Below are 25,120 nucleotides of genomic sequence, written 5' to 3'. Positions count from 1 at the left end.
TCAAACATTTGAAAGCTGCAGCTTGCTCCATGCCACCCACTCTCTGCCCCCAATGCTGCACCATTTCAATCTCCTCTTTACCAGACTAAACATCCCAGTTCCTTTGACCAGTGCTCATATGACATGGTTTCCAGAACTTTGACCCTCTTGTTAACCTTCCTCTGGATCTATCTCTCTTAAAGCACAGGCCAAGAACTGAGCACATTCCCTTAATGTCCTCCCAGCACAAGGACACTTGGACAATTACCCCGATTCTTCTGGATGCTCTATTTCCATCACGAGGACTCAGATCACATGAGCTTTTTGGCAGCCTTCACCCAGTTGGCTAATGTTAAGCTGACAGTCAGCTAAAACCCTTGGGCTTTTCTCTTATAAACTATGAAGCGAGGTCTCCCTTGTTCTGGTTTCAGCTAATTCTTTAAACACAAAAGCAAGAATCTAAATCTGTCCCCATTAATTTTATCATGTTGGTTTCTGCCCATCCCTCAGTTGCTGAGATGTCTATGGCTCCTTAGCCTGATAGCCAACATATTAGCTATTTTTCACAGTTTTGTGTATTCTTTAAATTTGATAAGACTGCTTTCACCCATTGATTAAAAACACTGAACAATTTGGGGCCAAGAACAGAACCATTCAAAAGTTCTGTAAAGGTTAAGTCTGGTTAATATTAATAATTTCTACTATTTGTTCAGTAATTGCTCTGAGCCAGGGTCTGAGTTGATGCATTATGAACTTTATCTCATTTCACTGTACACAATTCTTCAAGGTAAATGATTGTCCTCATCTTACAAATGAGAAAACTGAAGCTCAGAAATGTCAGATGTCTTACTCAAAGTCAGACAGCTGGTTAAGTGTTGTAGCTGCATTTTGCGGCCAGTTTTGTCTGATAACAAAGGCAAAATTATTTCTACAGAGCCCTGCTGCCTTTGGAAAAGGGAGTTGTTGAGACCATAAAAAAATTTTTAAGCCAAAGTCCTATTTCAAGCCCCAAGGTTAGGTAAACCAGAATCACCTCCATCCTGCCTGCCTCCTACTTCCCTGTGGCCTTTATCACAGTAGCCCATCAACACAATCTCGGGTCACAAACCCTCTCCTCATACCTCTCTCCTTTCAGCAGGTCCCTGTCCTTCCTGGCTCCATGCTCACTCCTGCTGCCTTCTTCCCACTCTCTCCTTTAGTAGTACAGTTAGTTTTCAATAAGCCCTCTATATTCTCACTCTTTCCCTAGAACCCCCACCATTGCAACCCCTGACATTAAACTAAAACCTAAGGACACCAGTTTCCTCATCAATTTCTCTCACAAGGATCCATTAATTTAATTGGTCATTCACTTACTAAGGAAATGTCCTGGGCTGGACGTTGTGCCAGAAACAAGAATAGGGCGATAAGAAAAAAAATGTTGGTGGATCACCTTGTAAGTTATATAAATGTCTAGCCACTATGCTGTACACCTAAAACTAATATAATATTCAATTGTCAATTGTAATTGAATTTCTTTTAATTAAAACAAATAAAAGATAAAAGATGTGGTCCTGCCCTCAAGGAGTTATAACTGAGAGGAGGAGCAGACACAAAACAATTACACAAGTAAATACCCAGTTACAAATATGATAAGTTCTGCAAAGGAAAAGTTCAGTGCTCTATGAGAATATATAGTGCAAGCACCTATTCTACTCTGGACAATAAGAAAGGCTTCCTACTTTAAAACAGAATGTTATATGGCACAGCCAGCATGGCTCAGTGGTTGAGCCAGGAAGTCACAGTTCAATTCCCAGTCAGGGCATATGCCCGGGTTGTGGGCTCAATCACTAGTGTGGGGCCTGCAGGAGGCAACTGATCAATGATTCTCTCTCATCATTGATGTTTCTATCTCTCTTTCCCTCTCTCTTCCTCTCTGAAATCAATAAAATATCCTATATAATAAAATGCTAATATGCAAATAGACTGAACAACCAGTTGCTATGACGTGCGCTGACCACCAGAGGGCACATGCAGAACATGGTGGGCGTAGGCAGCAGGCAGCAGAGCACGGAATATGGCGGGCATCGGCTGCAGCGGGATGGTGGAGCAGGTGAGCAGGTGCGCCAGACCAAGGCAGGGTGCCGGTCGCTATCATTGGGATGAGCCTCTGGTGGTTACTGAAAATTCTTTGCTCTCACGCACCACGGTCCCACCCAGTGCTCCCACCTGCTGCCGACGCGGCACCAGCCCTAATCGCTCATGCCTTCAGCAGGTGCAACCAGCAGCTGCTGCCCTGATCACCCCTCAGGGTTTCTCCACCTCCCCCTGCTCCTGAGGGGTGATAGAGTGGGGCTGGTGCCACTGTTGCCATCAGCATGTGGGAACTGTGGTGGCGGGAGTGGGGCTGCTGGCAGACAGGGGATTGGGGGGGTGGGGAGACCGCGGTGGGAGGGGCCGGGCAGAGGTGCCAAGGGTGGGCCAAGACCCACCCCTGTGCCCACTGCAGACTCTCGGCCCACAGTTCCTTTCAAGGTGCATGAATTCGTGCACTGGGCCCCTAGTATATATTTTAAATGAATATTATATTTGCTGAGCATTATGCTCAAACTGTGGTAGCACCAAATATATATGCCATAATGTTAATAAATTATAGTTACAGTATTTGTGCTAGAAAAAGCTATTTGTGATTATGTGAGAGATAGATGGTGTTTGTGTGTGTGTGTGTGTGTGTGTGTGTGTGTGTGTGTGTGTGTAGCAGAGGAAGATGAGAAGTTAAAACAAACGAGACTCCAAAATTATTTTATAAACAACTGTTTCACTAGGAATTTGATTGCAGTTGTCCAGGACATAACATCATAAAACATAGCCAAAAATGTAGCTATGACACTGCATAAACAAAAGGAAAATAAAGGACAGTGAGCTCATTACTGATCATTCATACAGGCATGCATTGCATTAATTAGACTAAACTAAAGGAGGTTTAAGCATCCAGCTGATGAAAGGAGTTTTTTAGAAGTTGGAATGTAGTGCAGCAATTTGTCTGTCCTGGCAGTGTTGCCCACAGACAGTCATTAATCAGAAAAGGAATTATTACTTCCTTATGGAATTCAGCTTCAGTTATTTTCTCCTGAACTTACCTGGAAATCTTTAACATGGAGAGTCATGCTGCACCCATTCCTAATTGGAAAATTCAACTCATCCTTCAAGCATATCTTCTGAAGCCCACCCCTTCTCTTGATTCAGTCAGAATGCACCAACTGAAATTGAGTTCCTTTCTATCTCTCACATACATGTTTCTGTCACTGTTAAGAATTATGAAAATTAGTTTTAAGGGGAGGGGCTGAAAGTCTACATATGGGGTTGTTTATACAAAACCACATCTTTAGTCACCAATTAACTGAGCCAGATGATCTAGAAACTCAACTTTGAAGGGTTTATGGTATTGAGCACTGAGGGTTTTGTTTCGTTTGGGTTTTCTTTCTAAAATAAAATAACAATTGAGGTTTCAGTAAGTGACCAGAGCTTGAAATAAAATCACGGGCTACCTTTTTTTAAATTTCATACACCAATGTCTGTTTTTTCCTTTTGCTTTAAAGGCTGCCATTAATTTCTTACATTTTTTTAAATTAAAAGAACACAGCATAAGGAGTATAAATTACTGAGACATTATCAGTCTCTCCCACCACACCAGATACACTGCATAAGGGCTTGCTCTGCTTAGACCTAGAACTCATTATTATCAGAGTAAATTGTAAGGTTCTTTCATTATTGGACTATAATTTCCATTTTTACTTTCCCTCTCTCCTATGTTCTGCCCTTCTAATACCAATGATTAAGATGCAAATATGAAAAGTATGCTCAACAAATTTGCTGGCAATAACAATCTAGAAAGGACAGAAAATATTAATCTTCAAGATTCAGAAAGAGCATGAGAGGCTAGAACAATGGACCAAATTTAACAAATAAAATTTAGAATGAATAAATACAAAATCCTATACATGGGTTCAAAAATTAACTATCCAAGTTTAGTTGCAGTAAATACGTTAGAAACAGAATTTTTAATTAATAATAAACTCAATCTGTGTCAAAAGTGTGTTATGATTCCAAAAAAGATTAATGGCTCTTTTTGTTGCTTTCATAAATAACTAATATTGAGACTGAGAAAGTGGTAACTCTGTACTGAATTTAACTCTGGGTACACATACTAAAGCATGTTTGGGATGTGCTCGGTATGAGAGCCTGAATAGAAATTCCAAGAGAATGTATTCAAGGGACTAGGAGCCTAAAGACAAGACTTAGGGAACAAACAGTAGCTAAGAAGCTATCTTCAAATAGTTAAAAAGGGATTCGACTTACTATGCATGGACCCATGGGGGAAGAAGTGAAATTAATTAGCTTGTTTTAGGGAGGCAGATTTCAGCTCAACAGGAGAAAAAACATTTTCTAGTCAGCCAGATAATAAGGCAAAGAGGGGATCAGCTGCCGCTGAGTTTCCTACCTTCTCTGGTGGTGTTCACGCCCAGGCAGGGCGACCCCAGCCAGGAGAGGCCCGCCAACAGCACAGTGAGGACTCCAGCGTGACATGGATTACTGGGCTGGACAGTCTACAGTCCAGCCTTTTTGGACAAGCCCAGCTATCACACAGGGGCTCATCTGGGCCCCCAAAAGCACGAGATCTCTTACAGCTGTCAGAAATTATAGCCTCAAGGGTGATAAAGCTGACACGAAGCTAATATTTCAGTTGTTCTCCATGGGATCTTAGCCAAAAGGGCAAGAAGCAGTATGTTTTAACAGTGTGCAGTGGCCTGAGAGAGAGAAGTACCATTATTTTATTATGCGACCCTTCTTCCAACTGGGTGAGATCATCCTAATGTTTTCAAGAACATTGCCCAGACCCTGTGGGGACTGTAGGGTGAAGTAATGCCATACTTGGGCCTTTCAGAGGAATGATGTGCTGAGAACAAACCCAACTCGGAACCCCTAAACACAAATCTAAAGAGCTTTTAGCCCAAGCAAAAATCCTAAGACCTGTAAAGACAGAAGCTTCTGAGGTTAAACTAAGTGAGGAATTTATTTACCTAAAATGTTTTCAGGGCATGTCTCTTTAATGCTTGGATTTCCATTATGATGTATTTGATAAAGTGCTGTGTCCCCCTTCACTTTATGTTATACCCTCTAATATCGGGTGGGATGGGAGAGCGCAGTAAGACCTACAGGCCTTGTTTCCTCAGATATTGTTTGAGGGTATTTTTCTAATTCTGAGAAAATTGCTGTCTCTGATACTTGACATCATGACCAGTCTCAGAACTGTACAACTAGTAGCTAGGAGCATGAAAACCACAAGAACAGCTAGAAGAAAAGGAAGAGCAAAAGGTCTCTGTGCCTTGAAAACCCAAGGTCTCTTCTGCCAGAAGGTGAGAGATAACAAAAATCCTACCTAATAAAAGAGTGATATGCAAATTGACCCTAACTCTGCTATACCCACAAGCCACGCCCACAAGCCACACCCACCAGCCAATCAGGAGCAGATATGCAAATAAACCCAACCAAGATGGCTACAGCCACAGAGAGCAAGGTTTCCCAGGCAATGGAGGAAGCCAAGCTTTCCACCTGCCCTTGCAGGCCTAAGCCTCCACTCAAGCTACAAAGTTTCAATTATAGAAGGTAAACATATCCAAACAGAAATAGCAGCCACGGAGCTGGAGAGAGCAGGCTAGGGTTGCTCCCGGTAATGGAGGAAGCCAAGCTTTCCACCTGCCCTGGCTGGCCTAGACCTCCACTCCAGGCTACAAAGTTTCAAATATAGAAGGTGAATTAACCCCAACAGAAATGGCTGCCAGCTATGGAGCGAGCAGGAGGCTTGGCTCCACTCCAGGCTACGAAGTTTCAATTGTAGAAGGTAAATAAATTCCAGATTCCAGGGCCTCCGCTTGGGTCGCCAGGGGGCGTGGCTGGCCTGCAAACCACCACAGGCCCCTTGCTCAGGCCGCCCCACGCCCCAAGGGAACCCCCATCCTGATCTGGGACACCCTTCAGGGCAAACCAGCGGGCCCCCACCCATGCACCAGGCCTCTATCCTATCTAATAAAAGAGTAATATGCAGATTGACCATCACTCCAATACACAATATGGCTGCCCCCATGTGGTCAAAGATCCTGCGCCCATGTGGACACAAGATGGCCACCACAAGATGGCCAGCAGGGGAGGGCAGTTGGGAGGCACCAGGCCTGCAAGGGAGGGCAGTTGGAGGCGATCAACCCTGCAGGGGAGGGCAGTTAGGGGTAACCAGGCCGGCAGAGGAGGGAAGTTGGGGCAAACAGGCTGGCAGGGGAGCAGTTAGGCATCAATCAGGCTGGCAGCAGAGTGGTTAGGGGGTGATCAGGCTGGCAGGCAGAAGCGGTTAGGGGCAATCAGGAAGGCAGGCAGGCGAGCAGTTGGGAGCCAGCAGTCCTGGATTGTGAGAGGGATGTCCCAGATTGAAGAGGGTACAGGCTGGGCTGAGGGACAACCCCCCCCTCCGTGCACGAATTTCATGCACCGGGCCTCTAGTCTATATAATAAAAGCCTAAGCAACCTTTATGGCAGAACGAACAGAACGACCTGTCACTATGATGTGCACTGACCAGCAGGGGGCAGACGCTCAATGCAGGAGCTTCCCCTGGTGGTCAGTGCGCTCCCACAGGGGGATCGCTGCTCAGCCAGAAGCCGGGCTCATGGCTGGCGAGTACAGCGGCAGTGGCGGGAGCGTCTCCCGCCTCCTCGGCAGCACTAAGGAGCAGCGAGTTGAAGGTTAAGGAGCAGTGAGCAGGTGGGCAGTAAGGAGAGAGGGGTCCCGGACTGTGAGAGGGTGCAGGCCCAGCTGAGGGACACCCCTTCCCCCCCCCCTCCAGTGCACTGGGCCTCTAGTATCAGAATAAAAGTCATGCTGTCACTTTTATCCGCAAAACCAACGCATTTCAATAATTTAAATATCCAGTCCCATACAACAGTCAAAATCAAAACCCAGTCTTGATGTAGACTTAATGCTTCTCTCATTCCCAAGCTGGGCTGCTTCAGGCAGGAAGCCTGCCTTGGGAAAGGGGGTCACTATCACCTTCTTCTCTAGGTGCCTCCACTTGCTCCTTGCCCCCCTGCCACTCACTCATGGTTTCAACCCTCCCCAGAGTGGAGTAAGGCAGCAGGTAAGGTTACCATTACTGTTGTTGGGAAAGGAGCAGAAAAGATTGTACCTGACAAGTACCAGCATTGCCCGGTGTCCGTGCTCTCTGCGTCTGGTGTTTATGACTGTTCCTTTTCCCCATGGGGCACTGCGGCTGTTTCCTTGGTGATCCCTCTTCTCCTTCGGAACCACTATTAGATCAATGTCTCTCCTCTGGGGGTTCCTCACAGCCTCCTCACGGCCTCCTCATCTGACCGTGCACCTCCACCCTCTTTCCTGGGAGATCTCCTTGCTCGGTGGCAGGAGGCCCTCGTAGGTTCCTTGGGCAAAATGCTTCTGTGTGTCCCACACCTGGTCCATAACAGACTCACATGTACTTATCAGTGCCTCAGTTTCCTCATCTATAAAAGTGGGGATATTAATAGCAACTGTCTCCTATGTTTGTTGTGAAGATTAAATGAAATAATAATGGACTCAAAATAAGCAATAAAATAATAACAATAATTTCCCCAATATCATGTTATTAATAAGTAGTGAGAACAGATCTGTCCTCTTCAAAAGCCAGGGGTGTGCTTTTTCCATCACACCACATCGCCAGGAGGAAGATATATTGAACCAAGGAACCACCCTGTGCTACTCAGTTCATCTGCTCTGCTTACCCATAAAGCTGTCCATGGGCGTGGTGTTGGCAGCAAACTGATTGGCCTGGCACCTCCGGCTCACCTGACCAGCAGCACCCCGGGGAAGTGGCTAGGCATTAAAAGTCCCAGGACATGCCGAAACCGGTTTGGCTCAGTGGATAGAGCATCGGCCTGCGGACTCAAGGGTCCCAGGTTCAATTCCGGTCAAGGGCATGTACCTTGGTTGTGGGCACATCCCCAGTAGGGGGTGTGCAGGAGGCAGCTGATCGATGTTTCTCTCTCATCGATGTTTCTAACTCTCTGTCCCTCTCTCTTCCTCTCTGTAAAAAATCAATAAAATATATTTAAAAAAGAAAAAAGAAAGTCCCAGGACATGCACCCGCTTCGCTCCAGAACATCACACCAGCCTGCTCTCAAGAAGTGTCATAATGCTGGGAACAGTCCCACATAAACCTATAGAGACAGGGCACCCTGACACTTTATGTGAACAGAAAGGCAACTTTCTTCATCTTCAAACCAATATATGCTCTTCAAACCCTCTTTTAGAAACACTTTGCATAAAATCATATATCTTCCTCCTGGTGATGTGGTGTGATGGAAAAAGCACACCCCTGCTCCCTCATTAAACAGCCTTCAAACAGAAGCCTCTCTTACTAGGTCTCTGCTAACTGCTTATTTGGGTGACTCTCTGGACTCTGCTACCACCACAGGGAGATTTCTGCTCTAGGGATCACATCTTGAGGTTCAGACTTCTCTCGCTCTCTTCTCTCAAAGTATTCCTTAGACTATTCCTTTACTACTATACTTAAACAGAATTATAGAGCCAGCCTCGTGCAAAATATTTTCAAATATCCTCTTCTAGTAGGTCAGAGACACATTTTAATCTATTCTTTAAAAAGCAGTCATCTTTTTGCAAGCTGCATGTATTTCCACCCAAGGTGGAAATTCACCCTCTTAGGTTCCTAAGAGACATGAAATACCTCGGTATAAATTTAACAAAATGTGTACAGGATCTGTATGCTTTAATTACAAAATATAATGAAAGAATTTGTGCAGGATCTGTACAAATTGTGTACAGGATCTGTGTGCTTTAATTACAAAATATAATGTAATATATCAAAGAAGACTGGGATAATTGGAAAGTTCACAGACTGGAAGAGCAACATAATAAAGATGTTGATTCCCCTCAAATTCACACAAGTCCTATTAAAACCCCAGCAACGAATTTTGTAGACATAGGCAAGCTTACTCTAAAATTTATATTGGAGGGTAAAGGACCTATATTAGCCAAAACAATTTTTTAAAAAAATAATAGAGTGGGAGGAATTATTCTTTTCTAAGTTAAGACTTAGTTTATACCTACAATAATCAAGACCCATGTGATCCTGGCAGAGGGAAACAGTTGAATGGAGATGTACCCGAGTGGTCGGTTCTAAATGAACTAAGGAAATGGAATTCAGGAGCCCAACTCAGTTTAACTCTGATCTCTCCAAAACCTTTTATTTTCTTTTTCAAATCGGGTGTATGTTGTTTGCAACCAGAGTCCTTACCAGTGCAGCGAGGTTAAGAACCTGATCCAAAGACAACAGTTTGCAGTGGTGAGCACAGGCCTATCTCCCTCCACAGCCAGGAGGCGCTCTTCCTGCCACACCACATTGCCCAGGAGAGAAGCACTTTGAGGCAAAGAATGACCCTGTACTATTCCATTTGTGACATATAGTCAATCACCTTCTCTTCCTCCTCATGAATCAAGCCCTGAGCATAGTGCTGGCGGCAAACTGATAGATTTGGCACCCCTGTTCAAGTCCGCAGTGCCATCCAGGAGAAGTAAGCGCGACTGGGGAAAACCCACAGCACCTGCCCCCTATATTCCAGATTGTCACACCAAGCCGCTCTTGCTGGGTTTCCACAACCCCAGGCTGAATCAGTTGAAACCACCAGACATTCTGGAAGTTGCTACTCGCACTATTTTTCACTTGATAATCACATCTTTGTGACTGCTTCACCTACAAACAAAGGATCAGAGAACTGATAGACCACAGAATCCCCCCCACACACACACAAATCAATCATTGAACCCACAATATTTTATGACCTGGTACTATTTTCTCTCCTCACTCTCCTAAATTTCCATAGAGCCCATCTTAATATTGAGAGTATGAAGCTCAAGTTTAATCATGAAAATTTCACAAATAATTCCACCTACTTTCTAGAGGGCCTCATGTTCTTCTGACTCTGCTGAGGGTCAAATATGAGTAAGTAATTTCTTGTTTCCTCGTAGTACTTGGAAAAAATATATATTTTCCAGACAGCTGTTCAATCGGTCAATTAATTTAATTTTTTTGCATTGCTTTGAAATAAAAGGATAGTTAGTACATAAAAATCACTCTGTAGCTATGGAATTTGTGAAGAGCCACCATCTATCTACTTTCCCACCTGCAAACAGTCTTGATTTCTAATGTTTTCCACTAAATAGGGGTTAAAAGCATGGAGTCTGAACACACACTGTCTGGGTTTGAATCCTCGTTATCCCAATAACTGCATACTTACCTCTCCATGTCTCCATTTCCTCATCTGTAAAGCAAAAATGAAAATAACAACCTCATAGGATTGTAGAAGATTAGATGAATCAATATTTGCAAAGCACTTAAAATAGCGCCTGGTACATAATACCTGCTATAAAATTGCTAATTTCTACCCATTTTGTCCCAGTTAGTTTTTTCTTTATATTTCTCCTTATCTCTTCATATGCACCTCATTCCTACTCTTGAGCTTAACTTGGAAGAGGATGGAATTTTTCCTCATTACATCAAGACCAAATATTATTGTTGGATCCCTCTTTAGGTAGAGGCCTCGTGACGGCATTAAACCTTGCACTATGGTAACTTTCGGAAAGGTTGAGCTGGCTGCTGTGATGACTGTGTTCGGAAATAACACAGAGATAGACAGTACCAGGATTTGAACCCAACCCACCTGCCTGGGGGCTAATGAAAGCTTCAAAACCCAGAACATAGCCATGTCCCACGTAGTGAAGAAATTTTCTCCCCATTCCTCCCTGGTGGAGTCCAGGGATTTTTCCTAATGACTAAGGTGCAGAATAATGGCATTTTGTAGCTGGCCCTGAGATTACTACATATGAAAATAAAATTTGAGCCCCATGGCTAAAAACTGTAATTTGCACTACATTCTACACCATGCTTTCATTCTGCAGGCAATGTTTAAATTACACCAATAATAACCAGTAATTACTCATGAAGGACATAATAATGGCAGTTTACATTTATATATTTTATTCTTTGCCAAAATATTTTATAAATATTATCTCATTTTTTCCTTATGAAAACTTAATAGAATAAGTATTACCCCATTTATAGATAAGAAGTTGAGGCCCACAGAGTCCAATTTGCCCAAAGTCACATAGCTGATAGTGGAGCTGCCTTTCAACACAAGCTGTCTGGCTTCAAATACAGTGTTCTCTGTACTGTGACTTGATGCTGACTTGATGTGAAGAAAGCAAAATAGTGTAACAGAATCTGTACATTTGAGAAACTCACAGTCTAACTGGGAAACAAAATGAAAACTTAAATCCTGATTCAAGAAGAAAATGCAGAGGTGTACGATGTATGATTTTATAAATGTGTTCATGGGTGGGGCTGTGAAGCTCTTAGTGAACTTCTGAATATGACCACCCCTGGTGCATGGCACTGTCACTCGCACTTTCTCTTCAGTTTCCGGAAAGGGCCCCATGGCCCACTTCTGCCTACCACGGGAAAGCCTGAAACCCAGGGAAATCTGGCCGGTACCAGCGGCTGAGTACAACACCTTATACATATGGAAATAAGAGATTAGTAAGTGTTTACATAGCGTACTCAATCTTTTAGTAAATATACTGAATATATTAGTGCACTAAATATATTAGTTATTTACATAGCTTACTAAATATTTTAAATAAATATTATATTATTATAATTCCTGTAAAGGAAATTGAATAGTATGCATGCGTTCCTTGAGACTGACAATGGAAAATCACAATTTAGAAAGCATTCCTCTTCTGACCTTTACATAGTTGGCTTCTGCCTAAACTTATAGGTGACACGTTAAATATCACCTCCTCAAAAGGGCCTATCTAAATTATGATCCCCACTGCTATTCTCCAGCAAAGCATGCTATTTATTCCTGACACTCTGAAGAAAAAACAGTGAGTATAAATGTCATATGGGGGTTAAAAGCTTGTGTTGATGGAACATAGAGATGACCCTTGTGACTGAAGCATAGGACAGAGTGACGCAAGATGAGGTTGGAGAGGTTAGCAGAGGCCAGACCTTCATACAGGCATGTGGGCCATGGTCTGGAGTTCGTACTTTATTTTATGTGTAATTTAAAAAAATCAATGAAGAGTTAGCAGGTGAGCAACATGATCCAACTTAAAGTTTTTAAAATGTATTTTTATTGATTTCAGAAAGGAAGGAGAGGGAGAGAGAATCATTGATCAGCTACCTCCTACATGTCCCCTACTGGGGATCGAGCCCACAACCCAGGCATGTGCCCTGACAGGGAATTGCTCCATGACCTCCTGGTTCATAGATCAATGCTCAACCACTGAACCATGCTGACCAGGCCAATTTAAAAATTTTTTAAAAATTATTCTTGTTTCTGTATGGTAACTTTTTCTACTCATAAAATATATTCTATGACTATCACAAATTACTGACAAACAATATCTGCCACTTTTATTCTGCCAACAAAACTTAAAATCTGAAGGACACAGATGTTCTACCAAAATATAAATTCCCCAAATTGACTCAATGATAAGAAGAATACTTAAACAATCCAACATCTATAGAATTTGAAAAAATATATACACTGAGGCTCTATCACAAAAATGGCACCAGATTCAGGAAGTTTGCAGGCAATTTATCGCTAAATTCAATGATAGTTATTCTATTTCATGTTATCCTACACACTACTACAAAGTGTGTGTGGCAGCGAAGGGTGGGGGGAGATAGAAGGCTTCCTAATTCATTTTACAATTCTATCATAATATTAATGGGGGTGAATGGAGAGGGAAACAATCATTTCTTATTTTGTTTTTTAAGTGTTGAAATTATAGGTGACTTTTACTTTTTGAGATTGTTCAGTAATTTTCAAATAAAACTAAAAATAATTGCATTAGAGCCCTGGCCTGGATCTTCAGTTGGTTAGAGCATCATCCTGATACTCCAAAGTTGTGGGTTCAATTTCCAGTCAGGTCAAACAGAAGCAATGAATGAAGGCATAAGTAAGTGGAACAACAAAATCTCTCTTTCTCTCTCTCTCTCTCTCTCTCTCTCTCTCTCTCTCTCTCTCTCTCTCTCTCCTCTCTCATCAATAAATAAAAATTTTTAAATAATTGCATTGGAGGTAGAAGCCAAACTATGATGAATTAAGGAATCAAAGGGAATTAAAGTAGAAAAAAGTAGTGACAGGAAAGATTGAGATAGTGAAAGTGAGGGAAGTTATTTCTTAGTTTGTGGACATTTTTAAATCTAGAGGAGAAAGAGCCAGTAGAAGAGAGAAATGGAAGATAGAAAAGAGGGAGGAATGAGACCCAGGATAGAGGAGGTGGGGGGATGTTACCTTAAGATAAGGGAGATGCCTCTTCCTATGAGACTATGAGAAGGGATAGGATCTGCCATAGGCAAGTTTAAGGGAGACAGGAAGAGAATGCCTTTCTGATGATGATCTCTATTTTCTCTTTGAAGAGGGAAGGACTATGAACACATTGCTGGCTGAGAATGAGAAGAATGAAAGGAATAGAATTCCTAAAGAAAGTAGTACATTTTAAAATAGCTGCTGTGGGAGAAAAGAAAACAAGCTGACCAAGGACAAGTAAGAAGGTTTCTGAGCTACGTGGAAGGCCTGGCAGGAGTTTGTATTAATGCCAATCTGATTGGTCACATAGCTTTCTCTATATAGTAGTTCTAAGATAGACGGCAGAACACAAACACTGGGAGAGGCATGCACATGTAGAGTGGAAGATTGATTGGGTACAGGGATGAACGGGCAAGGATTAAGGACATTACTATGACTATCCATAAAATCCAGGCCTGGTGGGAAAGAAATGAAGACTGAAGGACCGGATAAACCAAGGCAGTGGCTCCCAAACTTTATTATGAATAGGGATCACCTTCACAGAATCCAAGGAACATATTCTAAAAAAAATGCTAGTCTACAAGAATAGAGGCACACAGAATAAGAGGCTTGAGGTTTCAAAGAGTCAAAAAAATGGTATAAAGTCTTGAAGAAAACAATTGGGCATGGCTGTGGCCTAGACCTTGGTGCATTTTCAGCAGAGGAAGGGAGATGGAGTTGGAGTTTTTTCAAATCCTTCTGCCACAGACTAGATATCCTTCTCTACCTTAATTCCTCCATTTAAAAATAAATAAATAAAATGCTATTTTTCTCTCCTTGTATTTATTTAGTTAAGGGTGAAGATCACTATGAGAAGTTTGAAATTTTATAAGCCTACAAAGACATTTTAAGCCATTTGAGCCTAAGAAATGATATAAAATACCCAGGAGGTTTGCTAACCTATCAGTTTTTATCATTAGAGAGCAGGTGAGATTTTGTTTGTTTGTTTGTTTGTTATGTTTTTTCTTTTTTATTAAATTTACTAGAGGCCCGGTGCATGGATTCATGCACCAGTGGGGTCCCTCGGCCTGGCCTGTGCCCTCTCACAATCCGGGACCCCACCGGTGCACTATCAAGGCTGGGGAGGGACTGCGGGAGGGCTCCAGGGCGTGTCTGGCCCATCTCACCCAGTCCCAATTGGCCAGACCCCAGCAGCAAGCTAACCTACAGGTTGGAGCATCTGCCCCCTGGTGGTCAGTGAGCATCATAGCTACTGTCAAATGGTCGAACAATCAAATGGTTGCTTAGGCTTTTATATATATAGATTGGGGTGACATTGGTTAATAGGATCATATAGGTTTCAATTGTACAGCTCTATGATACAAGGTCTGTATATTGCATTGTGTGCCCAACACCCCCAAAGTAAAACCATCTTCTGTCACCATATATTAAGCCCCCTCCACCCCCACCAGTCCCATCTCCTTCCCTCTGGTAACCACCACACTGTTATCTGTGTCTGAGTTTCAGTTTTATATCCCACATATGAGTAAAATCATATGGTTCTTAACTTTTTCTGACTGACTTATTTCTCTTAACATAATATTCTCAAGGTCCATCCATGTTGTCGCAAATGTCCATATTTCATCTTTTCTTATGGCTGAGTAGTATTCCACTGTGTATATGTATGACTTCTTCTTTATCTAATCCTCTATCAAAGTACACTTTGGTTGTCTCCATGTCTTGTCCACCGTGAACAAGCTGCAATGAACATAGGGATGCATATATCTTTGCAAATAGGTGTTTTCAAGATTTTGGGGTAGATACCAGAAGAGGGATTGCAGGGTTGTATGGTAGTTCTATTCTTAATTTTTGAGGAAATGTCAGACTGCTTCTCATAGTGGCTGTCCCAATCTACATTCCCACCAGAAGTGAATGAGGGCTCCCTTTTCTCCACAGCCTCTCCAATGCTTGTTATTACTTGACATTAACCATTCTAACAGGTGTGAGTTAGTATCCCATTGTACTTTTGATTGGCCATTTGTCTTTTTGGGAGAGGTGTCTGTTTGGTGTTGAGTTTTATGAGTTCTTTATATCATTTGGATATTAACAATTTGTCAGAGTTATTGTTTGCAAATATCTCTCATTCGGTTGGTTGCCTTTTTGTTTTGTTGTCAGTTTCTTTTGCTGTGAAGAACTTTTTTAGCTTAATATAGTTCCATTCATTTGTTTTTGCCTTTACTTCCCTTGGCTTTGGGGTCAAATTCATAAAATGTTCTCTAAGACCAAGGTCCATAAATTTAGTACCTATGTTTTCTTCTATACATTGTCTCAGACCTTATATTTAGGTTTTTATCCATATTGCCTTCTCTATATATCCCATCAGCTCTTCTAGATTCAATTGGCACAGCCAACAAAGTTTGACACATGTTCATGAATGATTTTCAGGTGGTGAATATTTTAACTCTCATGTATAAGTGTCTCTCATACCATGTAGTATTTCCATCTGTAACCTGAACCCACTCCCACTCTGCCCTAGACAATGGGATTTTTATGTAGTTTAAACAACCCATGTATTTAAAAATAGTTTAAGCATGGGGAAATCATATATTGTTTTTCTCTTAAGGATTTGCAATGAAGGTTGGCTAATTTAAAGACTCAGAGAAGTCCTCCAGGGTTTCCAAAGTTGATTAAACACAGAACACTTTTGTTCTTATAACGCTTATTAATACCCTATAAATATACTTTGATAAACATTGATTCAGATCATGCCACCACAAAGTCAGTCTCAGCATTAGTAGCATTTATTTTTCAGGGCATTGTGTGAGGTCCTGCTGGAGATATTGGATTGTAAGATACAATCTATTCCCACAGATTATTATAATCAAGTTGAGCCAGAACATATAAATAAAGAGATAAATAATAATTTAAGGCACCATGCTGTGAGTATCAAACGGGTGGTCCAAACAAAAACTGCAGCAAGGGTGCACAGAGGGCAGAATTGTTGCAAGCTAAGTGGTTTGGGAAGGTTCTAGAAAAATATAAGAGTTGAGTTAATCCTTGGAAGAAAACACACACACACACACACACACACACACACACACAGAGACACACACACACATGTGGATGGCATATTGGGAAAAATAAGAGGACCAGTTTAGAGTTGTTCAAGTAGGTAAGGTCAGAGAGTAACACACTTCGCTTCAATTTCTACAATAAGGGTCTGCATCATCAATGAGGAGCAGTATTATGTAGGCCTAGAGAGCTGCTGGGGGTCTGTGAGTGAACAGGGAGCATCTCAGAGGAAAGTGTGTTTATAGAAAGCTGTGCTTCCCTCAGCAATTAGAACAAAAGTGTTCAAAAAAGGCCGTGTGGTCCTAGCTGGTTTGGCTCAATGGATAGAGCGTCAGCCTGCGGACTGAAGGGTCCCAGGTTCGATTCCGGCCAAGGGCATATGCCTGGGTTGTGGGCTTGATCCCCAATAGGGGGCGTGCGGGAGGCAGCCAATCAATGTTTCTCTCTCATCATTGATGTTTCTATCTTTCTCTCTCTCTTCCTTCCTCTCTAAAATCAATAAAATATATATTTTTTAAAAAGCCATGTGTTTGACCTATGTCTTAGTCTAGTCCCCTTCCCCCCCACCCCCCACCCAAAAAAAAAAAAAAAAAAAGCATAGCCTGAGACAAGGTCAGGTGCATAGGTACGTTATTTTGAGGTGTGATCCCAAGGACCCAGAGCAGGAGACTGGGAAGAGTACAAGAGGGAAAAGGGGAAGCCTAGTAATAAAGTTCCTCACCACTGTGATCAACTGAGGCTTGATCCCCCTGGCGCCCTCTAAGAGAATCATAAAGGAAGCATTTCAGAATTGTTCGTCCAAGACATGAAAGAGAAAAATATTTCTCTACCAATACCTACCCCCCACTAATCAAGGGTTGCCCTCACATCTGCAGGTTTGAATGCGCTCCAGAATGCCCAAGTGGGTTTCTGCAGGCATCCCCCTCAGTGCAGGAAAGTGAGAAATAGACAATGAGGCTAAGGTATGGTGTTGTCAAGCTACACCTGCATGCAGCTGGTGACCCTAGTGATGGCTGAGGAAAAAAGAAGGTTCAAGAGGATTCCTGCAGAAGAGGTGTATAATCAAACCTCTAAAGGGGCTCTACACTCCTCCTGTTCATCAGACAGCCTCTCTTCCTGCACTGTGCCAGCCACAACTCTGATGCACGATGGTGAAGGTCGGAGTGAACAGATTTGGCCGCATTGGGCGCCTGGTCACCAGGGCTGCTTTTAACTCTGGCAAAGTGGACATTGTCGCCATCAATGACCCCTTCATTGACCTCAACTACGTCGTCTACATGTTCCAGTATGATTCTACTCATGGCAAGTTCAAAGGCACAGTCAAGGCTGAGAACGGGAAGCTTGTCATCAATGGAAAGTCCATCTCCATCTTCCAGGAGCGAGATCCCGCCAACATCAAATGGGGTGATGCTGGTGCTGAGTGTGTTATGGAGTCCACCGGTGTCTTCACTACCATGGAGAAGGCTGGGGCTCACTTGAAGAGCGGAGCCAAGAGGGTCATCGTCTCTGCCCCTTCTGTGGATGCCCCCATGTTTGTGATGGGTGTGAACCATGACAAGTATGACAACTCCCTCAAGATTGTCAGCAATGCCTCCTTCACCACCCACTGCTTGGCCCCCCCTGGCCAAGGTCATCCATGACAACTTTGGCATCGTGGAGGGACTCATGACCACAGTCCATGCCGTCACTGCCACCCAGAAGACCGTGGACGGCCCCTCTGGGAAGCTGTGGCATGATGGCAGAGGGGCTGCCCAGAACATCATCCCTGCTTCTACTGGTGCTGCCAAGGCTGTGGGCAAGGTCATCCCCGAGCTGAAGGGAAAGCTCACTAGCGTGGCCTTCCGTGTCCCCACCCCCAATGTGTCAGCTGTGGATCTGACCTGCCGCCTGGAGAAAGCTGCCAAATATGACAATATCAATAAGGTAGTGAAGCAGGCATCAGAGGGCCCCCTCAAGGGCACCCTAGGCTATACTGAGGACCAGGTTGTCTCCTGCGACTTTAACAGTGATAACCACTCCTCCACCTTTGATGCTGGGGCTGGCATTGCCCTCAATGAATTTGGCTACAGCAACAGGGTGGTGGACCTTATGGTCCACATGACCTCCAAAGAGTAAGAGTCCCCTGGACCACCAGCCCCAGCAAGAGGAAGAGAGGCCCTCAGCTGCTGGGAAGTCCTTGCCTCAGATCGATCCCCCAACACACTGAGAATCTCCTGACCACCGTTTCCATCCCAGACCCCCTGAAGAAGGGGAGGGGCATAGGGAGCCCTACTTTGTCGTGCACCATCAATAACGTTCACTATACCCAGCCAAGAAAAAGAAAGAAAGAAAAAAACCTCCAAGGGAAGAGCAGTCTATCCCAGCACCATATTTCCAGGTTTTTACCTGATTCTTTTTTCTTCAGTCCTTTGCACAATGGTTCTTACACATGTGATCAACTCCAGGGTTTTTAGCATTGTTCCATTTTCCCTTATCATTTAAAAAATACACTAACAAAAATAGCCAAATCATAAAGACTATTTTTGCTTCAACTTATTTTTACCAAAAGGACCCACAATTTTTTTATCTGTTTAATAAGATACATTTGAAGGCCAAAGACCAACAAAATTTCCCAGACAAGATGTACATGCTCTGTAGGTAAGAACTTACTTCCATAAGAAAGTTTCATACATTTTTACATATCTAGGACTGTTCTGCATCTCCAGTCAGAACAAGCCAAAGGGCTAAGGCCATTGCCCTGCACATCACTCAGAAGCCGTTCTTGGAGATGTGGTTCTTCAGAATTGCAATAGTCATCATCCAGCCATTCATTTGTTGAGGACCTCCTATGATCCAGGTACTGTTCTAAGCTCTGGGGATAAAGTTTTAAACAAACATACCAAACAGCTGCTCTTGTGAAATCTGCAATCCAGTTGCAGAGGGGAAAATACAAATAAATATGTGATATGTTGGATCATAACAGAGATATTGGAAGGGAACAGTATTAGGGAATAAGGGATTTTGAGGATGGGTATTATTTTTTTGTATAGCATGTGCTATAAAATGTGATGCTTGCACAGAGGCAAGAAGGAAATGAGAGGAATGAGCCATGTGGATATATGAGGAAGAAACATACCAGATGGATGTGTTCAGACAAGTGCCAAGACCCTGAGGCAAAGTATGTTTGGCTGTCCAGGGAAGAATGAGGAGGCCAGTACAGCCAGAGCAGAGTGGGTGAAGGGCTGGTGTGAGAGCAGAGGGGTCAGAGAGGTAGCCTTGGGGGGGGGGGGGGTGACATAAGGCCTTAGAGATCATTACAGAATGATTGGCTTTTACTCTGATTGAAATAGGAAACCAATGAAGAATTTTTAGCAGGGAAGTCACATGATCAATTTGCATTGGTAAAGGATCATTCTGATTTCTGTGAAGAATAGGTGTGGTGGTGCTGGGGTAGAAGTGAGGAGGCCAGTTAGGAAGCTGAGCGAGAGATGGTGATGGCCCAGAAGGATGGAGGCAGTGGGCCCTGATAAATGGTAGGATTCTAATAATATTCTGAGCATAGAGTTGAAAGGGTCAGATGATGGATTTGGATGTGCAGTATAAGAGAAAATAAGGAGTCAAAAATGACTCCAACATTTTTTACCCGGACAACTTAAAAGTAGCGAGTTATCATTTAACGAGGTAAGGAGGATTGCAGGCTTGGAGATGGAGAAAATCAAAAGCTCAGTTTAGGACATGTGAAGTATGAGACAGTCATTAAACAAACGAAGTTGTCAAGTAGGCAGGTGAACATTGTCCTCTCTCTTTTCTGCACAATTCTGAAATTACGCACAAATGTGAGTTTACTGTGGCTTCATTTAATAACACCAGTCCTCTAACAAATCCCAGTGACCACAGTATATGAACTGTGAGTTACTGCAGACAGTACAACTTCACTGCTTCTTCAGCCCACAAATGATAGATGCATTTTATGATCAGTGACCAATCACATCACTTCTTTCAGAGCCTGCCTGTGATTGGCTACTGTCTTGGTTAATCTCTCATTCCACTCCCACAGACAGCAAAATGCATCACTGTGTTGCCTCCTTGTATCCCAGTGATAAACCCGCTGACATTCCACCAGAATGGGTACTCAAAAAAACAGGAGTTGCCCAATAAAGATGAAAGTGTAACAAAGAAAAAAGTGGTAATGCTGAACGTGAAATTTTAATCAAACAAAAAAGGAGTAGCTTACCTGGGAATGTTGTCCCTGCTGTCGCTCAAGAGATTTTACACGTGCCGCCACAGGTGAAGGCAAAGGAGGGAAGTGGTTGCAAGAGAAAAACAAAGATGTCCCAGAGGAGGTGCTACTGCTTGGTGCATCCCTGTGAAGGCAAAAGACTTCACATTAGAGAAACTCCGGGGCATATGTCACAACAGTGAAAGCACAAAGGCTAAAATGGTGGAAGCTAACCCAAGCTTAGGAAGGACTATGACCGTTCGCCCAGGCATGGAAAAGATGCTACTCCACACCAGGTCATCCAACAAGAAGGCAAGCACAGTTCAAGCTACTCTTGATAAGTGTTTTACAAAGTCAGAAAACCCTAATTCTCAATGTTCCTAATGTTTTAAACTAGTGTAAATGACATCAATATTCGTTTTTAAGAGTCAGTTCTTATTTTTTCATTTCACCACACAGTTATAACTGACAGGAAGAGTTTTTAATTTTTGGACAGAATTTTGAAGTTCCAGGACAATCATATTTTTCACATTGATCATCACAAACACTTCGCACAGTTTCAGCTCGCACGCTCCTGTTTACGGTGCCACACTAGGGTACAAAGTGAGAGCCTGTATGTGGATTTGCAGTTCAGGAGACAAGGTCCAGATTGGAGATAAGTTGTGAATTGTTACTGGATAGATAATGTGGAAACACATGCAGATAAAGAAAAGGACTAAGGACTGAGCTTTCGGGAACTCCAATGGTTGTAGGAAAAGGAGAAAGAAGGCTGAGAGGGAGTGGCTACTGAGCTGTAAGGAGACCTGAGAGGTGTCCCAAAGCCCTCGAGGGGTTTTCAGGAAAGAGCAACCAACTATGCTGCTGGTTAGACAAGTGAGACAACGGTTAGGAACTGACCATTGTATTTGGCAATAAGAAGGTTGCTGGTGCCTTGACAAGAGCTGTTTCAGGACAGTGATCCCATGAGAGCCTGATTAGAGCAAGTTCAAGAAAGGACAGGAGGTGGGGAAATGGAACAATGGCTACAGGCTACCTCTCGGGAGGGAGATTTTCTGTAGGGCAGGGCTGGAATAGGATATTTGCCCAGGGAACTGTCTTTTTAAGACTGACACTATCACAGAACCTTTGTATGCCCACTAACATAATTAACCAGAGAGTTGATGCCTGGAGAAGGGACAGTTATTAAAACAATGGCCTCACTCAAGATCTACTGAATCAGAAACTGTGCCGGGAGCCCAGCAATCTGTGCTTTAACCAGCCCCCTGGGGATTCTGAGGCTCCCAAGGGTTTAGGACCAATGGACCAGATGCTCTTTAAAGTATCTTCTGGCTCTCAGGTCTGTGAATCTGTGATTCAATAACCTATTCCTGCTAATATCTACTTATCACGTCTTCGCAATACTAAAATAAAAAGTTTATGAGACACAAGCTGTTTTCTCATTTTTGTCAATCATCCAAAGCCTCCACAAACAATAATGACAGTTAAGTATCTTAAAATCAGGTTCATAAGCATTCCCAACGTGCATTTAACGTAGAGTATTTAACTTTGCTGTGAAGGCATCAGTAGAGCTCGTACTTTTTCCTGTCGTTTTGTTTAATACCTGGATCCTTTTTAATGAAAAAAAAATCCTTGGGAATTAAAAACTACCTCTCTGAGTCGTTAGGCATTGTTTAGTGTTGCTTCAAGTGCATTATTCCCCAGGAGCAGAGCAGACAAGGAAAGACAGGTGACATTAATCCGTCCCACACTGTGGTTCTTTGTGAACTTGGGTCCCTCCAGCCACACACTTGGAGGAAATTCCATACAAACAGAGGAAGCCAGACTCTTTCTGGGAGAACTTAGTAGCTGACTTACTCCAGTCGACATTGATGCCTGCTAAAGATAAAACCTGGGAAAGGAGCTCAGCTCCCATTCTCCATTGTTGCGGCCTGGGCCCCGTGTGTATGTCTGAGCTGAGCACACGTTTCCCTGGGTGGGGGGCGCGGCAGCGAGCAGCTGTCTGTGCAGGATTGCTGATGTTTACAGTAGCGAGCGAGGGCTGCTCTATGCCAAAGCATGTTGTTCCTTATTTTAAAGATGAGAACAATTCCTTCTCTCCCCAGCCCATTGTTATTTGGTTTACTAGACCTTCAGGAGCAGGAAGCAGTAAATTACTAAGGAAAAAAGTATAAATCTCACTAGGGTGTGCTCCTTGTCTTTGGATGAAATTCAGCATAGCAATCAGATGTGACGATACGTCAAAGGGGTCCTCTCTGCTTCATGGTAAGTTGGTTTGGGGAAGTGAAATAGAAATCATTAGACACTCCCCTGTGTCGGTATCGGCACCTTCCTAGAAGCCCCAAGCCCTGCCTCCTTTGACGGCTCCAGAAAGCCAGCTGGTTACCAGGCAGTAAGGCCTCGCTGGCTGAAGAGATCACTCAGAGCCAGCAAGTCCTCTCGCCACGGTTTCCCAAAGCCTTTCCCTTATTTAATTCCATTAGTAAACACTGCATTCTCCCATCACTGTCCGGGAAGGGGTGAATAAGAATTTCCTCAATCACAAAAGAAAAACAAAACAAGAAAAGGGAGATTTACCTTAAAGTACAAATTATTTTCAAAACACGTCTACAGAAAGCCAGTATTAAAGAGAGGCCAGCAGATGCATAAAGAAGTTACCTGTAACATAAGTAAATCACCTACTTCCTCATTCTATTTAACAACCCTTTCCTGAACATGTCAGTTCCTGCCTGGCTCAGTCATCTCCCTCTAGTGCAGCGGTTCTCATGCCTGGCTGTACCCTGGGGTCACCTAGAGAGTGTCTGAAGTGGCTTCGGCCTTGGTCCTACCTCCAAGGATTGTAAAAGCTCTCCTCAGGCAATTCTAAAATGCACCCAAAGTGAATGCACTGGTCTGCTGCACCCCCTTTCTCCTCAGCTCCCCATCTGCCCTTCAAGATCAGCCCCTCAGTTGGCCCCCTCCCCAGCAGAGGCTGAGATAATAAAGTCAGACCTGGTAGTTTTTAGGACACTGATTCCAAAATTACATGATGTAAGAATCACTGGGGCACTCATCAGATTAATTCATACTCACCTCTCCATTGCAATGATAATTACTAACTATATTGAAACTGATAAAGTTCATTATCTGAATTATCATAAACTAGAGGCCCGGTGCACGAATCTGTGCACCAGTGGGGTCCCTTGGCCTGGCCTCCGGGATCAGGCTGAAACCGGCTCTCCAACATCCTCCGAGAGGTCCCAGATTGTGATAGGGTACAGGCCAGGCCGAGGGACCCCACCGGTGCACGATCAGGGCTGGGGAGGGACAGGAGTGGTTGGCCAGCCGGGGAGGGACCACAGGAGGGCTCCAGGGCATGTCTGGCCCATCTTGCTCAGTCCTGATGAGCCGGATCCCAGCAGCAAACTAACCTATGGGTTAGAGCATCTGCCCCCTGGTGGTCAGTGCATGTAATAGTGAGCGGTTGAGCGGCCTTAGCACATCATTAGCATATTACGCTTTGATTGGTTGAACGGCCCACTGGACGACTGGACTCTTAGCATATTAGGCTTTTATTATAAAGGTTGGGCCAATTACTTTAAAACATTTCCTTCAATGAGTGTTTCTGGCGTCTTAGATTCTGTTTTCGGTAATATGTAAGATAAGCCTCAGAGAACCTCAGCATCCATTCAAGAATTGAATGCTGTACTCATTCCAATAGTTATAATAATCTATTTAAAAGCATAAGAAACACTGATGAGAAGTTCAGGGTTGGAAAGAACTTCATAGTAATGGTTGTCTCGGTGCATCTCTGGTTAGTGGGGACTTGACTTGAAGCCGGCTCTTGTACAGGGCACATACATGAGTTCCTCAGAGGGCCCTGCAAGGCCTCCCCACTACGCTGTTCCCAGACACCTCCCCTCGTCCACCTCACACATTGGTTCATCCTACAACCTCCAGAAACCAGTGCCCTTGCCAACAGGTGGTCTTTGTGACAAGATGTCTTAATTCAGCTATTCCTCAGGGTGTCCATTATCCAGTTTGCAGAATACATTGTCAACACACTCAGAAAAAAATTACATTTCTAAAATATTAGAAATGAACTTTTAAAAACCAAATTTTTAAAAACAATACCACTTAGAATGCCTTCCAAAAAATTAAATACTCAGGTGTAAATTTAATAAGAATGTGCAGGCTCTATGTGCTGAAAACTACAAAATGCTAATGAAATAAGACCTAAATAAATGGAGACTCATACCTGTTCACAAATTAGAAGCCTCGATGTGCTTAAAGTGACAGTTCTCCCCAAATTGATCTATAGATCTAACACAATTCCAATAAAAATCTCAGAGGAATGTTTTGTAGATAAATACAAGCTGGTCCCATAATTTATATGAAGAGGCAAAAGAAGTACAACAGCCAAAATAATTTTGAGAAAGAACAAAGTTGAAGAAGTCACACTACTGATTTTTAAATTACTAATAAACATGGTAATTGAGACAG

At 43.2% G+C, this 25,120-nt stretch overlaps 1 pseudogene across 1 annotated transcript; it reads left to right on the top strand.

The window, feature by feature from the left end:
• Positions 1-17,591: 17,591 nt before the first annotated feature.
• Positions 17,592-18,558, top strand: LOC307107285 (glyceraldehyde-3-phosphate dehydrogenase-like; annotated as a pseudogene). The gene has a single exon. The product of its transcript is annotated as a glyceraldehyde-3-phosphate dehydrogenase-like (transcript).
• The last annotated feature ends 6,562 nt before the right edge of the window (positions 18,559-25,120 follow it).

The sequence above is a fragment of the Cnephaeus nilssonii genome (genome assembly GCF_951640355.1).
Source record: "Cnephaeus nilssonii genome assembly, chromosome: 11".
NCBI classification, from domain to species: Eukaryota; Metazoa; Chordata; class Mammalia; order Chiroptera; family Vespertilionidae; genus Cnephaeus; species Cnephaeus nilssonii.
This window is presented reverse-complemented; position numbering and strand designations above follow the sequence as displayed.